The following is an 18,875-nucleotide window of genomic DNA, read 5'->3' on the forward strand; positions in this document are numbered from 1 at the left end:
CAGCAATCCTGAAAATGAAAGCAAAAGTCAGCAGTGACATTCACATGGATCCTCCAAGTGACATAAACTAACCTCATGAAAAATCTGCTTTTCTGTTTGTCTGCAAGCATTTCCCAAGCACTGGGACTGAGTGCCAGGGAAGCACAGAGCTTGTGGACTCTTGCCCTCTGCCAGCTGTCTGTGTTCTTGGAACTTCCCCACTTTTCCTCAGGGACTCCCAGATTGAGTCTGTGATTTGGGTTCAGCGCTGCAGGGGAAGGAGGCTCTCACTGTGGCATTAAGAGAGGTAATCTGACTGCCAGCACTTTCATATGGAATAGCTAACACAGATAGAATTTAACTCAATTTAACAAGCACCGTTTTTCCCTTTTTTTACTAAATGTGTTCATGAATGCCTGTGGCAGCACTTATATGAGAGGTCAGACCGAGCAGCTGTTGCCATCGTAACTTCCTATTTAGTCACACTTGACAAAGCCGTGGTTTTCTATCTTCTTGAAAGATCAATGTTTGATCTCTGCTCAAATTGACTAAGTAAATAAAACACCGGGTGATGTCCTTTTGGACACCTGGGAGTGAAAAACGTGGAGAAGTAAGTTCATCTGGTCTGCTGTAGGCTGAGAGGAATGACTCCCAGGACACCTTTCTCTACACTGCTTCAGCCAAAGGGCCTGGTTCTGCAGCAGGATGGATGCTTCCACCTGTATATGGACGCATGCCTCTCGCTCCAGCTCCTTCAAAGACAGAAGGTATGATTAGTATATATTATACATTATATATCATATTAATAGTTTTAGTATTATCATACACTATTGGATGTTAGGCAGAAATTCTTTCCCAAGTGGGCAGTGAGGCGCTGGCACAGCTGCCCAGAGAAGCTGTGGTGCCCCATCCCTGGAGGTGCTCAAGGCCAGGTTGGATGGGGCCCTGGGCAGCCTGAGCTGCTGGGGGGCAGCCCTGCCCATAGCAGGGGTTGGGACAGCGTGGGCTTGGAGGTCCCTTCCAACCCAAACCATAACTTCATGATTCTGTGCTTCAATCTACACCAGGTTATTTGCTTGTTCTTCTCTTTGAAACAGTAACGAATTTCTGCTTCTATCTCTTACCTGAATGCTGAGTGCACATAATACAGACGTCCATGAAATCTTAGGAATCACGTAATAGTCAGAATTCAATGACTACAGAGTTGCATTTGTTCAATTCTTTTTGCACTGTGGTAAATCATTTAATGTGAACTCTTGACACTACTGATAGTAAAACAAAATAATTACTTTGCTACTAGAAAATTGCCATCCACTGCAACTAAATTTAGTACAATGTGTGCGGAGGTAATTTCTGCAAAAAATATGGGCAGCTCGTGGCTATTTTTATGCCTATTTAGTTGCAACTATGCCTTATAACTTGTAGAGTCACAGCCGCAGCTTCCTTTTCTTGGCGGTAGTGCAGATCAAACATTCTCTTTGTACCTGACGAGCCCAAGGCACGTGGATTCTAATCTGTCTAGAAAGAAGATTGTGCCAATTTATTTCAATCTTTTCTAAATTGAAGTAGTTAAATTGATAACAGTGTGTGTGTGTGCGCACAGCTACTGGTGTTCATTTACACTTCTCTTTCAATTAATCTCTTCTGGCAGTTGCAGCACATCCTGCCTACCAACCGGTCCTTAAATTGAGCACTGTGTGTGCTTGTGGCAAGTTCAAAGTCTAGAAAATGACTGGGCTGCAAGACAAAGCAGAACTGAAACTAAAGTCCCAGTGTGTCTTGTTTATTGCTCAGACCTCCTTTGCTGTATGACATCTCGGCCTGCCCCAAATTAGGAGGCTTGCCAACTGGAACGGTTTGAAGCTGGTAGATAGTCCACATTCTCAAAGTGCTGTTTAAATGCATTGCCCTTTTGTAGAGCTACAGTGCAGAAATAATTAACATTTACCTTTTTTTTTTTTTCTTTGTAGGGCACACACTTAATAATGACCTCTAAACTTCTGCTGGCAGTCATTCTCACCTTTCTCCTTAGGATGCAACTTGCTCAGCATTTAAGCAGACAAATGTGTCACTGCTATCACATAGAGGGGAGGGAAGGGGAAAGGGAAAGGGAAGAGGAAGGAGAAGGTGGAGGGGAAAGAGAAGGGGAATGGGAAGGGGAAGGTTGCTTTCAACCAAGTTGGTCTCTTGATGCTGTTTTGCCATGTTAACCCAGAAGTGGCTGCGCTGACAAAGACAGCAAGGCTCGGTGTGATGGTTAAAGACAAGGGGGGAGCAGGACAACCTCTTGCAGTGTCTGTGCTGGCTTGGAGTGTTTGTCAAACAGTACCCCCTTCAGCTCAATCGTTTATTTCAAGTAACACCTCCTCCTCGAGAATTCTTTGCATCGCTGATACGTGTCACATGGACTGAGTGCGGCTGGTGACATCTCACCCTGGAGCTGTGTGTGTCCAAGGCTGACTCACACTGCCTGGGATGCCACGTAGGAGTCCTAGCCACTGGAGTTTGACCCACAGTTAGGATCAAATACTCAGTGATAACGAATGAGAAGACCTTGCTGTGGCCTGTCAGAAAGGCAGGAGTAAAACAAAAGCTTATTTATGATTACCTGTTCCTGTAATTAAAGTGGTAGCACAATGAAGTCTCAATCCAATTGAAAGTTCTTTGATTACAGTGTTTAAAAATGTGCCTTCATTAAAAACTCAGCAGGTCAACTTCATTTGTAATTGTAAACATTAATAAGTGGCACAGGAAAATCAGAGCAGCCTGGAGGATCTGGGGATGGTGGCTGCTTCTGGGATGAGGGGCAGGATCCACCTCATCCCTTTTCCTTCCAGAGGGAAGGTAGCCTTGTGAGGCTCTGCCCTCTGCTGTGGGACCACCATCCTCTGCTCTGAGCACAGACAGAGAAAGCCCCCAGGAAGCAGCATGGGACCATGTGCTCTTTTCCTCCCAGAGAACCAAGTGTTGGCAAATGACTTTGATGGCAACTTTGGTTAGAAGTTTCAGACTGATTTTATTACATAGCTACAAGAGAAATTGGGATATCCAAGTAATTAGAAAAAAATAAAAAAAAGATCCCAGTTGCTGGCTTTGTGCAGATACTCTTCTGACCAGGACAGAGAAGTGTTGGTCATGAAAATGACCAGAACAGCAGCAGTGACCTCCATGACTCAGCCTGGGCTTTGGTCCCATAGCTGCCCTTTTGTTGAAGCCTGATTTGAGGTCCCTGAGATGGGATTCAGGTCTTACTCGGCTAGGCTCAGGTTTTTGCAGCGGTGATGAAGCAACAGTCAGTAAGAAGATGATGGACTAACAGTGAATCAGTATTAAAGGCACTCAGAAAACCATGACCCCATTTGATAGAGCTGCCTAGTGATCACTGCTGATTATACCATAGTAAAATAACTTCTCCCTGGCGGTTCAGCCCCTTCCCTCTGGTCTCAGCTGTGCCTTCCCTCCCATCAATGCTCCTGTGACACTGAGGTGAGCCAGACCAGGAAGCCAAAGTGCCAGAAAATGCATCCCTCCTCCTGATGGGTGAGCTTCAGATAGCTGCCAGCAGTGCTGGAGGAGCCCCAGTGACAGGGAGTACGAGGCAGAGAGGTAGGACTGGGAGTGGGGCATAGTGGAGGGGAATGGGGCTGCCTCCGCAGCTGCACCAAGCTGTTTGACAGGATCCACTGTCATGTCAGACACACCTTGAGTTACACCATGCCACCACTACGGCTGGCTGTGCAGGGAGGGTTGGTTACCAGCAGTTATGTGGGTGGCAACATGGCCTCATGCCGTTGCCTTCTCGTCCAAGGGCAGGATTACCTGCAGCCTTAAAGGAAGTGTTCACTATAGAGAGAGTCCCATCAGTTTCAGAGGTGGGCCTGAAGGGATTGAACTTCTGCGTGTAGATCAACCTGCAGGGGGGTTCCTGTCAGGTGCAGTTAGGGATGCTCAACTGGAATGACAGAAGTATAAACCATGAGCTAAATGTGCATACCTGTGCAGCAGTGTTACAGAAGGAGCTGAGGTAGGACATTTTGGAGTGAGACTGGTCTCTTCTAACTTTAGATAGAATAATAGAACTACAAAATAATTAAGCTTGGAAAAGACCTCTAAGACCATCTGGTCCAACCAGCAGCCCATCACACCGTGCCCACTGCCCATGGCCCTCAGTGCCACATCCACACGGCTCTGGAACACCTCCAGGAATGGTGACTCCACCACCTCCCTGGGCAGCCTGTGCCACTGCCTCACTGCTCTTCCTGAAATGAAATTGTTCCTAATATCTAAACTGAAACTTCCGTGGTGCAACTTCAGGCCATTCCCTCTCATCCTATCACTGAGGCCAACCCCCACATTGCTACAGACAGGTGTAGGGAGCCACACCTGACGAAGCTTGCAAGGCTCCCTTTGAAGTCAACTGGAGGGAAACAGGCTTTTTCAGGATACAGCTCATCTGATCCTGATGTAGATACACACAAGTAAAGGTTATAAATACCCTAAAATTTTGAAGGGGCTTTATCCCCATAGGCATCTATTTGTAAATGAGAGAATGGTGCCTGTTTCTTTCCAGCTGGCACTCTAGAGAACCTTCGACGGCTAATGGGAGCACACACTTGGCCAGATGAATCCCATCATTTCTCTCCTGGGATATGAGGGTTGAGGAAATGTGAGGAAATATTTCTGCATGTTTGCAGAATCATAAACACATTCTCATCACAAAGCAGGAGCTAAAAATTGCATCAGACTTGGAGGGAAAGGTAGTGATGAAAGAAGGAACTGCATTCCATTCTCCAAAGGACGAAGAACAAAAAAGCTTTTGAAAGAAGAACCGCCACAAACTCAGCTTTGTTCTGGACTGATGCAGATTTCTCTATGCAGTGTGATGCTGACCGCACAGCTGCTTCTTTAGAGCTTAGCCTTAACACCTGTGCTGCAGTTTGTTTTGGTTTGTTTTGACATTAGGGTCTTACAATCTTTTCTTTTTTGGAGTTATTGTTTAGGAAAGTGTTTTTTGGCTCACTTCAGTGCCACAGACAGAGGTTACTCAATTTTCATTCTGAAGACTAATCTACTCTTATGGCTGTGTAAACATTTGAGGCAGTAATTGCTCAGCAATAGCCCTGCTCTGTTCAGGTCTCTGTCACAACGTTTTGCCAGCAATGGGAAACTGCCAACACACCTATGTCTCCTGGGGGTATGAAGAAACAAAATCCTCACTGCTGCCAGAAGAAACTCCTTGTACAAACACGGTGAAACCTGCAATACAGCACTTCCATCGACAGCACTCATTTCCTTCAAGAGGTGGTGGTTCTGCTACAGCAGTAGTACAGCAAGATTTATCAGTTCAGCCATACCACAGGAGGGATGTTTTGTCAACAGAGAGCACCAGTTCCGCATCTCTTGTACATCTGGTACAAGAAATGGCACCTATTGTACTTGACCTTGATGTCTGCATGGTTTATTTCTTCTAGAAAAGGTTTTGACTGCTGATTTAAAGAGCCACACTTCATCACAGCCTGCTAAACTCCCCTTGCGTTATTTTATGAAACAGAACTTAATACATCCAAGATTCTTACAAATGCGTAAAACATGTGCTTGAGAATGTGTTATTATTCTTAAACATTCCTCCTTAGCTTTGGGATTAAGCTGGAGTTTAGTTTAAATGAGGGGCACAACTGGCCGTAGCACGGTGGTGCTTAGCTAGTTTCAGGCAAAAACATGCACTCGTTCTGGTAATACTCTAGGAAAATACACTCAGAGAGCTTGTTTCTCCTTGAGAAGAGTGTGTATTCCCTTGCCTCAGCTTCTACTTGGGAAGAGACAGCATGCAAAACAATGCTGTCATTGAAGTCGGGCCGCTAATATTTGATCCTCCAAGGGTTAAACAGTGTCACTGAACTGATTCGTTTCCTCTCTGTCAGACAGAACTACGCTGTATGAAATAATCTGTTTATATTCCTTTCCCATTCCGCACAGACTTACAGAGCACATTAACATGGCTGTGTCAAGCACTCACATTCCTTTAGTAAAGAGCAATTTAAAAGTAATTTTTTGAGAGGGTCGTGGGTTTTTGTTTTCTTTTCTTTTTTACTTTAAATGGAAGTGATCGTCTGAAAGTTTTGCATTGGAGAAGTAATAGGTCTGGATACAGCATTTTCAAGTGTTTGGAGTGATATTCCATGCCCCTGGAGACCAGCGATTGAGCAGATTTCTCTGAGTCTATCTGGGACAAATGAGATAGATGCTTAAGTTCGGGTGTACGATTCGCGGGAGAAAATTCAGGCTACTATTAAGTAATCCTTTTGGATAATGGAAAGGAAAATGTCCTTTTATAGAAGAAGTTTTGTGAAGTACATATGCCTGTTGGACAATTGCTGGGAGAAAAACTCACTGGCAGCTCTTACAGTCAATGTGGAGATGTGACACTGAGGGACGTGGTCAGTGGGCGTGGTGGTGGTGGGCTGATGGTTGGAGTAGATGGTCTAAGTGGTCTTTTCCAACATTAATGATTCTATGATTCTGCGTGGGAGCATATCATGGAAATGTTTGGTCTGTCTGTGTTGAACTGAACCTGGCCGGGGGCATAGTGAGGAGAAGAGGGGGAATCGGGGCTGTGAAAGTCTCATTCCAGACAGTCTTTGACCATGCTGCAAGATGCTCAGTGATTCTGCCCAGGCTGTGCTCTCTACTCAGTTGCACAGGAAATAGTGACGAGGTTGGTGATGAGCTACAAAAGCTGTTTTGAAGTCATAGGAGTAGAAGCAGGATATGGGAGTCAGGGGGGAAATAGGGGAAAACAGGGAAGGGAAAACAGACACTGGGGAAAGAGAGCAGAAAGAAGAATTTTTGCCTAAACTCCCTCTCCTCCATGGTCTTTGTGCAGCTTTGTCTTGCTCTGAGAACAGCTGCACAAGCCATAATTTGAGGTAGGTCCTTTCCCTGACCTCTTTGTATTCCCCGCTACCTAATTTCCTCAAGCTGAAACAAACAGGAAACATGCCTGCAAGGTCTATGTGTCTGTCTGTCTGTATTTATACGGTGCAGGTGATGAGCCAGTGGAGAGAAAAGCCTCACTTTGTGACTCCACTGCTCTGCGTCTGTGCTGCAGTAGAGCATTTCCATGTTGTTATTTCATTGCTGCTCAGTGTAAGTCGTCTTCCTCCTGCCAGCCCTGCAATGAAGGCAGGCACCTTCCCAGCCCAGGAGTGCAGGCTGCCTACTGGGTTTGGCAAGCAGCAATTTCAGAGGAAGGTTGGCAATTCACTGTGAGGCAGGACTGCAGAAGGCTCCTTGGCTAGGACAGAGGGATTGCAGTGAAAAGTTCCCAAAGGGAATATAAGCCATGATATTTGCTTAGCAGGAAAGCGCTGGCATGTGCCAATGCCTTCTTGCATCCATCCCTAATATCTGGCTAAAGTAACGTTTCCATATACTGTAGGATGAAAGATCCCTCAAGTTAACTTCTCTTAAAGATGACAAAGCTTTCTCCTGTAGCTTCCACTGATGCTGTTGTTTACCCCCTTACCCACAGGTGTTTCCCCAACCATTAGTGCTACCATCTGCCTTCACGTGCATGACCTCAGCCTCTGAGTGGTGCAGGTGGACATGGAGCCCCATCCCTGAGCAGAAGCGTGGTTCCTAAAGCCCACAAGCATTTCTCCAGCTCAGGCCTTGCTCAGCCTATGCACAGAACCAAGCTGCCTAAGGAAAGAAAAGCTTGTCTAATGCTGAATGGGGAGTAAATAATATCTGTACCGCATGGTGATTCAAAGGAAAATGGAAGCATGAAAGAGTGGTGATTGACACTCAGTGCTTGAAAGACACACAAACAAATCCTAGTTAAGTCTCTCTTCTAAGTGAATCATTGCCACTGGTATTCAGATGTCAAAAGATACTAACGTTCAAAATGATCGCTGAGATGGCAGTTCTCTTCTAAATCTATATGTTACCTTTGGCAGTGACATTTCTCTGTTGGCCTTGACTTGGAAGTGAATAACTGGGGACTTCAGAGACTCCATTTTAAACAATGCTGCCCAGCACAAAATAGACTCTGCTGTTCTTCCAAAAAAAATATGTGCCTGCCTGACATTTTCTAGCAAAGCTGCTGGCGCTATCATTTCCAGTCTTATGATTTTAGCAAGTTGGGGAAAATATGGAAGGAGAAATACTATGTAGATAATAGGACTGAAGAAAATGGCCTTGTGCTTAGCAAAAATTTCATTTCAGGTTCTAAATAAAGAAAAAAAAATATACATAGAGTTTTGAAATGACTCCTTCAGTTACAAATAATTACCTGATTTTATTAAAAGGGTTATTTGGAAACATCACACAGATCCCATATAGGCATAATAATACAAATCTGCTCTATGTGAGCGCTGTTTGGATGTGCTTACTGTAAAGCACAGAGCCCATCTCACCTGTAAACTTGCTACCTGTGCTGGGGTTTGTAGCACTAAAGCTGGAGTAAAAGTAAACACTCGTGGGGCTGCAGACACAAGACTGGGATGTGAGCAGAATAAATCACAGGAGTTGTGGTGACCCAGGCTTCAAAGAGCATGCTTGCAATGGCCAGAATAAGCTGGAAGTTTAAAAAGCAAGGATTTTTAAGATGAGCGAGTGTTTGGATGGAAGTGGAAATGCTCTGCTTCTATGCTTCTGCAGTGGCAATGACTATTCTGGAACGATGACATAGAGATTGAATTTTTTTGCCTGGAAACACAGTTGTAGGTCAGTCGCTATTAACAGAACGATAGAAATTGTGGTAGAAGATGGGTACCCCGTGGCTGGAGCTGGGGTCACAAGCCATCACTCCCTGTTGCGCAGAATCCTGTTAAAGTGTTCTCAATGAACAGAGCGACCATAACGGGGCAGCTGTGAGGGCTGACAGCGGTACACTCATTTAAAGAGCCGACGAATCGCTGCTCTCACAGCAGAGGTGCGTCCTCTAATGAGGATTTAAATGAATCCCTTTTATAAACAGTTCGGGACATGCTGGTAGATGGCAGTTCTCCACCGAGCCAGTAACCTCCCTCTGGCTTCATTTCAGCAAAGTACTTAAGCACATGCTTCATGTTAACCACCTGAACTGTCCCACAGGATCCACTGCAATGACTCATGAACTAAAGTTAAGTCCCCGCTTGCCTATCTTGCTGACTGTGGGTTTCTGCAGCGTCTACCGCCAGATGTTTCAGAGGGGAAATGAAAGAAACTCTGTAGTGAACAGTTAAGGGAATAATTTACCAACAGGGGAAACTTTGTATTGCATCCAAACATCTGAAACGTGATCTGATGTAACTATATATATTTTGGTAGTCCAGACATAGGTTTAAACCACTTTTAGTCCAACTCAGGTGTTAATCTTTTATGCTTATCCTCTGGTTTCTTTTGTAGTGCTCCAGACTGTCTACATCAGGCTTTACCAACTTTGGGTTTTTGTCTTGATTTGTTTATGCCCCGGTATTCTTCAAGCACGTCCCAATTAATACAGTATTGCTGACCAAGAATGTATGGCAGAAGAAATAAAAACACTGCGCTCAGGGGATGTAACGCTGTATTGCGGAAAGGCTAAAAGGTGGTGTGAGATCTCTGGTATACCTTCACTTTTGGAATTCATGCACAGCTTTTCTTTTCTTTTTTCCTCTCCAACATACTCGTCTTTCATTTGGGTTGTCTTCCAACTGCTCCCTGATGGGACATAGCACAGTCTATGCACGAACAGCACAGTGCTGGGATAGTGCTAACAGGAGGCTTCAGCCTGCAGATCTCACAGTAATCATAGAATCACTCAGGTTGGAAAAGACCTTAAAGATCATCGAGTCCAACCACGACTCGACAATTTTCTATGCCATAAGAGGCACACATTACAATAAGGTCTTTCATTGTGATTATACAACCCCGCACAATGCACCACGCTCGCCTGCTAATTTCGCTAGAGCATTATCTTAAACACAGCCCATCCTGCAAATCAGCACACATGCAGGACAACTCCAGTGTGTGTGCTCTATGGGATGAACAAAGCAAGCCTCACCTGCCAGGACCTCCTGCCTGTTGTAGAAGTACTGTTTATTTGCTTGGCTTCTGGCTACGTGGAGTTTTAGAGAAAAGCATTTTCCAGTCATGTGAAAGCGTCTGTCACAAGCAGACTTGTGGCGGGCCAACACAACCTTAGAGACAGAAAGCGAACTATGTAATATGGGAATCCCCTTCTTCCCAAACACAGATTTCTCTGAAGGATGTGGTTTTGTTTCTCCCTGGTGCCACCTCCAAGGGCCTTAATTCCCCAAGTGATGGTGACAGGATAAAATGGGCCACCTCCCACCTTCGTCACCAGTGGGGATTTAGTAACTAGTCAAGAGTAAGGTACATGAATTCTGGCCCTTCTTATCATCCACAAGGACTCAGAAACTGCCCATGCATTGCAGTCTCTCCTTTTATATTAGTGTCTAGCAAAGCCTATCTCCACATTAGCCCATGAGATACCACAGCACTGATTTCTGACCTGAAAAAGCAAGTAGTTATTATGAATATGTACATTACTCTTGACTAGTTAATTTCATCCCATACGATAGACCTCTCTTCCTTGCTAGCATTAGAAGGAAAACAAAGACTTGCTGTTCCTGTGAAATACCATAGTTATTGCTAGCTTCCATCTAGAAAAAACCTTCCTACCATTTATTCAGTCCAGAGAAAGATCACAGATAGCGGAGGATGAAACATTGACTGACATTTTGGAAAATTCCTCTGCTGCTGTAAGTGCAGAGGAGCCAGAAAAGAAAGAAATAGCCACAGTTCTTCAGCCCAACCAGATAGCCCTAATTGCCTAAGAAGTCCTTAGAATGCATATTACTTTTTATTTATTACTCAGCTTGCAGTCTGCTTACATGCCTATATGACACACCATGATATTAGAGACCGTGGTTGTGGGGAATTTACACCCCACTCTGGGCTGCTGCAGCTGGGGCTGGCAACTCTTGCACAGCAGCATGGTGACCTGGGCCAGCAGTGGTTGAACAATTGCCCTGCTGGGATCTTTACAACATGGGCTCACTCTCCTACACAGGTGAGTCAATAGCACCACAGATTTTATCAAGAAATAGTCCTAGGTTTACCAACATAAAACTGTTTCAGGGCACAATTTAAAATGTACTTTCTTGTGCTTGGGACTGCCCTAACTTCCAGTGTGCTTAAGTGCCTGCATAAGGTGCATAGCCACCTTCACTATCACCTGTTCTGAACCAGCAACCTCTAACCCTGCCATGAATGAAGAAGAAAGAAAGGGAAGCTCTTAGCTTCCATGTGTAAAGAGCGGTTGCATCTTTCTCTTGGTACTAAGGACTGGGTCTATGAGTCTGCCCTGACTGGACTCCTGTCCATTGGGATTTTCTGCATATTACAACAGGAGACTCCTTACTCTGTTTACCTGTCTTGCTGCTTTAGGCAAGAATGCTTTAATATGGAAAAGTTGCAGATTTCTAAGTTACGTCACAGTTCCTATTCTGGACTGCATCCTAAATATTACCTCTGTCCCATACCAGGTTCTGATTCTCTGGCATGGAGGTCTTCAGACACTTCCCCATCTCCAGTAGCTCCATGAACTCGGAGTAGATGGTATCATTTCAGAGACCTCCTCTTTAGCTCAACTCAGCAAACATGAAAAATGCAAATAGCCTTGTACCTCCAGGGAGCTTAGCTAACATTTGCCTATTGTGGTTTGACCGACAAGCCAAAATGTTTCAAGTGGACCTTCACCTGAAAGGAGGGTTGGGAGAGTTTGGGCTACATTCATCCCCTTAGGACCTACTCAGTGAGTGCGGCTGTTCCACACTGTTTTCAAACGTATTGTGTATCTGGGTCTGGATGCCAAATACTTGACTTCCCTAATTATTGGTAGGCTGAAGCACAATAGCCTCCAGTTCTTCCTGTAGGCACTGGATTTGCCTTTGCTACCACTTTCAGGCTCACTCTGTTATGTCTTTTTTTAGTGTTTTCACGTATAATTATGGGTGATTTTTTCCATGTTTTTCTGAGAAATTTGTTATATTCATGGATGCATATAGTAAATTAAACCGGTATATTAAAAATAGCAACATTAGGAGAGCTCTTATCGACATAAAGAGACTACACTACAAAATGGTTTTATTGAAAATGTATCTTGTAATGCTCAGTTCATTCTCGTAAACAATTCACTGCTTTAAACGTAGACAGCAAAAATTACGCACGGTACTTCAGCTCAAGAACCTGCTAGCTGTTTTTCTGAATCACTGTAGTTAATATAGGGACTGTGGGCGTCTAAAAAAGGTTCTATATATAATTCTTGAAGAGCCACCTCATTCAGCTGCTGCAACTTTACCAGTTTCTCCTGATTCATTTTTTTTTTTCCCTAAATGCAGAGCATTTTAAGAATACAGACTGAGAAAAATGTTCTGTATAGACCATTATAGTTTGCAGCCCCTTAACTTCCCAGGTAGTTATTATCTCTCAGGCACTGAGAAACAACTCTCACTGAGCAAGGAGTTATTCCATTGTACAGTATTATTCAAGCAATTAGAAATCACACTGTGTACCAAATACCAGATCTCTAGGTAGCAATTTCTGGTGTTGTATTATGCCTACTTGAGCGTGTAGCTACAGCAAAACAAGTACTACACTAACAATACAATAGTTTTTAAACCAATAGACTAATATACTTATAAAAACAATATATTGCAACCACAGTGCACCTCTCCATTGGCTTTAATCACCTCAGTTCCCCCATTCAGAATGTTCTGCCTTAATTTCTCCGTTATTCATAGACTTTCCAAGGTCAAGGACAGTGGGGCACATTTCTTTGAAATCCATCTCAGCAATATACATGGTGAAATCCCCAGGAAGCAAGAGGTAACGCGCACTTTGCTTTGCTTGTGCAGACTCTAGCTGTTTCAAAATGCCCAAAGCCTGGTCCTCAATTTTTCTTGGCTAGTGCAACAGGCTACCATAAAGCTAAGCACAATGTTTCTACATATTTCATTCTGCAAACTGGTAGTCAGCCTTTTTCTTTAGAAATTAACTGGTGCCGACATATTAATTTGGAGAATTGAGTTAAACCCAGCTTTGCAAATTATATAGACAGGGTTTAAAAAAGCCAAAGCTTAACAATTATCCAGCTCTTAGGGTAGGCCTTTTTATAGGCAGAATCATAGAATCATTAATGTTGGAAAAGACCTCTAAGACCATCTAGTCCAATCAGCAGCCCATCACACCATGCCCACTGCCCATGGCCCTCAGTGCCACATCCACACGGCTCTTGAATACCTCCAGGGACGGTGACTCCACCTCCCTGGGCAGCCTGTGCCACTGCTTCACCACTCTTTTGGAGAAGAAATTGTTCCCAATATCCAACCTGAACCTCCACTGGCACAACTTGCAGCCATTCCCTCTTGTCCTATCTCTGTTACCTGGGAGAAGAGGCCGACCCCCACCTCACCACATCCTTCTTTCGGGTGGTTGTAGAGAGCAATATGGTCTCCCCTGAGCCTCCTCTTCTCCAGACTGAACAATCCCAGCTCCCTAAGCCGTTCTCTGTAGACTTGTGTTACATACCGTTCACCAGCTTCACTTTGTCCAAACATAAATAGACTAATTTCCCTGTAAAGTAACTGGGATGCATTTACTGATATTGGGTTCATTCAACGACTTTGCAGGTACTTTACAGAGGTATCAATGGATGTGGTCTCATGACATGCCTGTGAGGACCGGAGGTAAAAAAGCATGATTATTCTCTTTCTAAAATTTACACAGCCAGCGTCAGACATGAAGACATAAACGTGAATGATTCTGGGCTGCATCTACTTAGTGAGAAAATGTTTTCTATAAAGAAGCAGGAAATTCATGACAGTGGAGGCACACGCACGCCTCCCTTTGCACCCTTCTAAGACACAGAGTAGCAGTGTTGCAGCAGTGTTTCCTCACAGGGCAGGAGTGAGGACATGGTTCCTTACTCATAACCACACAGTATACCTGCCAGGCAGTCCATCACAGCCATCCGAGTGCTACCTGCCCATGGCTACTGTGGACCCAGGGAGGCCGGAGACCTGCTGTGAGTTAGGCCTCAGTTGTCTTTCTTCTCAGCTCTGCCCTCCAGATACTGCTGAGGAACAGGGAAATCCCCGGCTTCACTTGAGGGTCTCAGGACAGCTGGCAGTGATGGCTGAGGGAGTAGAAGCCACAGCTGGGAATCCTGAAGTTTTGGAATCACGGCAAGCCATGCTCTGGCCCTGCGCCTCCTCGCTGCACAAGCATCCATAGAAGCCCCTATGGTGGGGAGGAAGGAGCGAGTGAGCACGAGCGAGGCAGAAAAGCACAAGCTTTCTGTATGGAATATCTACATTTCATAAGGCTTTCTGTTACCATAGCGATGAGCATGGTATAAATACCTCGACACATCTCCCCTGTGGCAGTGTGCTGCAGGGCCGGCCTGCGTGCAGACATTTTGATGGGCTTGTTCAACCCCCCTGAATAAAACTGCCAATGATTTTGTTCAATAGCAAACCCATGGCGCAGTGGGCAAAAGTGCTTTTTACACTCTATCCCACATGACTTACTTTCTGCCCCTTCAAATAACCCACTGATTTTATCTTTTTTTTTAAGCATAAAGATGGAGGATGACATCCTTATTCATTTGTATTCTGGCTAAACAATCAGTAGGAAGAGCTGCATGCTAGTGGCTTTAGCTTTGTGTGAAGTCAGACTCAGCCCAAGCATTTCCAATTGCAATTCAGTGCAATCAGAACTGCTAATGCTGCTGAATTCTGAGTGGTAAAGGAATTTTAACAGATTCAGGTTAACTAGCCACGGAGAAGAATAGCCTTAAGCTAAGTACAATCGCTTTTAAGAGTGTCTGTGCTTTATAACACAAAAACCCTCTGACTGATTTCTCCATGATGTATGCACTCTTGCACGATGCAGACAAAAATTGGTGGATTTTTTTTTTTTTTAAGCATCAAACATGATCCAGTTTTTTGGAACTAAATCCCTTATTTAGAAAGGCTCACTGCCTCCTTCCATATTCTTGTGGCAGGTATGGTATCAGCAGTAATCAGACTTCATCAGGACATCTCATTTCCACTCTCTTCTTGGGTTTTGAGAGTAGAACTGAAAAGAGGAAAATGACACAACAGAAAAATATTTATGTTCCCTTTCATTACACCTGTGCAGAAAGACAAACTATTTCACACGAAGGAAAAAGCACACTGAAACGAGGTTTGCTCTCATACTTGAGGTAGCTAATTCAAACTACAATCCAAGAGAGGACAACGGATTTGTTTTTTTTTTTCCCACACAATTAGGTGGGTAAATCACATATGGAGATCCCACATAGGTTGACCCAACCTGTTGTAGGGAAAAAAAAACATGATGAAATTATCAAAGCTGCCTGATTTTATCTTATGATAGTTAACAGAAGACGAACACAAAATGGGCATTTGAGAAATGTGCCTTGAAATAAATGTATACTAAGATGAATTTCTTCCGGGGCTATTCCAGACTCTGGTAACGGGAGTGTAATATGGAAATAGAAGGGGCTGGGAGCAGTGGGGGAGCCACAGACAACCCAGGCAATACAATAAAAATCCCATCCCAGTACCAACGCAGCATTGCATTTGACAAGTTGAAATTTTCCCTTAACTTCTAAATGATACAGGAAGAGGTTGGTACGGCCCAAATGTCAGCAAGGGGCAAAAAAACCAATTGCCCTCCCTGGCCTAATTGGGATGAGTTTGCAGCTGATATCATGAAGAGTAATCTTTTATTAATTCCAGTTTCTTGGCCCAATTAAAATGATCCTGAACTTTTTCCTCTGGCAAAAAAAAAAAAGTTGTTTCCTCTATCTCACCATTCCTCATTTCTAATGCAAACAATTAAAGGCAACAAGGAGGTGCAAGGAAGAGAACCATGTGAGCCTGCAAAAGATGAAAATCTGCGTGTGCAGTGAGATGTACGTTCATCATACTGAGCACATTTGAAACACAGTTTGAGCAGAACTGTACTGTAGCCACATGCTAAAACACAGCAGCAGCTTGTACAACTCTTCACACTAAGTAATGTTCTGATCCTGCAGTACTTTTTAACTGAAAGCTCATCCGAGAACTAAGAAACTGAAGTGAGCTTTCCTTGGACAGAATGCTCTATTTGGAAGAAAGGTGATTCATACAGTGACAGGAGAAGGAAGAGGACATTGCATTAGTCACCTCTGCTTGCTGTATGACAACTACCTTCTCATAATTGGTAGCTAAAACAACTTTCACTTCCATCTGCTGTCCTTTAACCACAGCAGAACACATAATCTACAGTATGTGGCTTAGCCTCACTTCTTAACTGTGAAATAGATTGTGGAAGGTATTCAGTGGGGTCAACATCTTGGAAAAAGAACAGGAAATGCTTTGCTGACTAAACATTTCTCAGCTGTCAGTTTGACTTGGATCTGAGACGGACCATCTCAGATGAAGCCAATGGAGATACAAAAATATATTTAAAAAAATATCTTCCTGAACACCTGGTTCATTCAGGCATTAACCACTGCAGAGCTAATGACAGGTATCTCACAGTTAGACCTCCACCCCATCCAGCCCAGCACCTCTTTTGCTAATAATGGTCAAAACTGGGTGCCTAGAAAAGTTTATGAAAAGTAGACGAGCATGTTCCCAACATTTCCCTGTCTCTAGCAGTTCACAGCTCATTGAATTTGGGCATAACTCACCAGAACAAAACATAGTTTGTTCACAAATTCGGAAACCAAAGATATGGAAAAAAAAATCTAAAAACATAGAATCATAGAATCGTTAAAGTCAGAAAAGACCTCTGATATCATTTAGTCCAACTATCCACCCACCAATATTGCCCACTAGACCACATTCCTAAGTACAACATCTACCCTTTCGTTAAACACCTCCAGGGATGGTGACTCCACCATCTTCCTGGGCAGCCTGTTCCAATAACTCACCACTTCTTCCGAGGAGCAATGTTTCCTAATGTCCAACCTGAACTTCCCCTGGTGCAACTTGAGACCATTCCCTCATCCTAACTCTGTTATGTGAAAGAAGAGGGGGACCCCCACCCCACCACATCCTCCTTTCAGGTGGTTGTAGAGAGCAATGAGATCTCCCCTGAGCCTCCTCTTCTCCAGACTGAACAATCCCAGTTCCCTCAGTTGCTCCCCATCAGACTTGTGTTACGGATCCCTCATCAGCTTCACTGCCCTTCTCTGGACACACTCCACAGCTTCAATATCTTTCTCGCAGTGAGGGGCCCAACACTGAACACAATACAATTTAAAAATCATACACTTGTTGAATGACAAAAATACTGAGGGAGTTGAAGGTTTTTTAGCAACTTGGTACAGCTGGGATGTTCTCCAGAGTAACACACTCTGATATGAAAATATCATGGGCCAGCCAACATAGGATGTCCTGGATGAGCTCTTGCATTATCACAGGAGCTGGACAAAGCTAGGCTTTCCAGGATTGTGTGAATTTATCAGAAATGCAGTATGGAGCACTGTAGTGTGTTAAAGAGGGCTTAAGAAGAGCAAAGAAGGAAACGCAAGTCCTTCCTCTTCTTCACTTGATTTCAGGATTGTGGGTGAATTGGGCATACCACGCCACAGTCTCTACAGTGAGTTGAGGCACTTTTTCCTTTGCTATTATTAGTTTATGCATCCAAGAAGTTATATACATGCGACTGCTTCGCATTCAGCAGGCAACTTTGACAATCTTGCCTGCACTCTGTCCACTAGCACTTGAGAGTGGCCCGTAGCCTCAGATTAGACAGATGACAACTAGCTGCTGCACTGGGGCTTGCCCATGGGAAAGTTACAGTAGCTGAGGGCCATTCTCCTGCAGGTAGATAGGCATGGTCCAAATAAGTGTTTGTGATGATCTAGGGAAAAGCTGGGACACCTGGCAGTAAACCTGCTGCAAACTGGGACTATGCCCTCGGGGATTAATACAGAAAACATTGTGCTTAATGCCAGAGGATTAAAAATGGACAAAGATTTTTGCAAGATACTAAAACCTAAAGAAAATACAAAAGAACCTCTGCAGCAGGATCCATGAAATAATACCCATAATCCAGGTAAATTTGGTACGGTTCTCTGCTTACTCTGCTGCTACATCCCAAGGTATTCATTATAAAGGCAGCTGTGTGTGAGTATACAGGGAAGTGCGACAGACCTCAAGAGCTTGAGAATGGAGTTTCTTTCATTCCAATTGGCCTTCAGTGAATGAAAAATGAAACTTGAAAGACTTGCTGTATGGTACTAATCTCAGCTCTTGGCACTTTGGATTGACTCTGCGGGCCTAATAGGTACCGATTGCCCTTGACTCCTTTGCACAATCTGCACGCAGAGGGAGTGCTGCTGTGCTCTTGCTTCCTGGAGATATTACCTCTGGATAGTCAGAGAGAGAAACAAACCAAAAATCCAAACGGGAGGCTGAAGAACTAGTTTATCAAGTTAAAATTCTAAATAGATTACAGCAATGCCCAACTACCAAACTATTGCATTTTCTAAATATTTATGCAGATAATGCATATAATTGCAGCTAAAAACAGTTCTTTCGGAGAAAAGACTATTGAGTGGAGCAGCAGTACAGGATACTGTTTGGCCTACATTGTGCACATTAATTGAATCTTACCTGGTGTTTATAAGTCTTTCAACTCACAAAAGGAGAAATAATTGCTTTAAAGGAAATAAACATAGCAGGAAAAAGAAAATCTGTATGCAGGATGTTACTCTGGGTAGTGGATTGCAGTGCTGATGGAAAGAACGGAGTGAAAGGGGAAGCACATACTATTCAGTGTTGCTGTTCTGATTATCAGGCAAGTTGGCTGAGGCAGTGTGAACTACGTAAAGTCAAATAAGTGTG

At 43.9% G+C, this 18,875-nt stretch overlaps 1 long non-coding RNA gene across 2 annotated transcripts; it reads left to right on the forward strand.

The window, feature by feature from the left end:
• The first annotated feature begins 219 nt into the window (after nt 1–219).
• Nucleotides 220–8,231, forward strand: LOC101750779. Of its 2 annotated transcripts, XR_006933430.1 has the most exons (4): nt 220–286; nt 614–746; nt 1,077–1,213; nt 1,950–8,231. It is a non-coding gene; the product is annotated as an uncharacterized LOC101750779 (long non-coding RNA). The 2 variants fall into 2 exon arrangements; XR_005847148.2 differs by having other exon boundaries at nt 220–746.
• The last annotated feature ends 10,644 nt before the right edge of the window (nt 8,232–18,875 follow it).

The sequence above is a fragment of the Gallus gallus genome, chromosome 1, assembly GCF_016699485.2.
Source record: "Gallus gallus isolate bGalGal1 chromosome 1, bGalGal1.mat.broiler.GRCg7b, whole genome shotgun sequence".
NCBI lineage: Eukaryota > Metazoa > Chordata > Aves > Galliformes > Phasianidae > Gallus > Gallus gallus.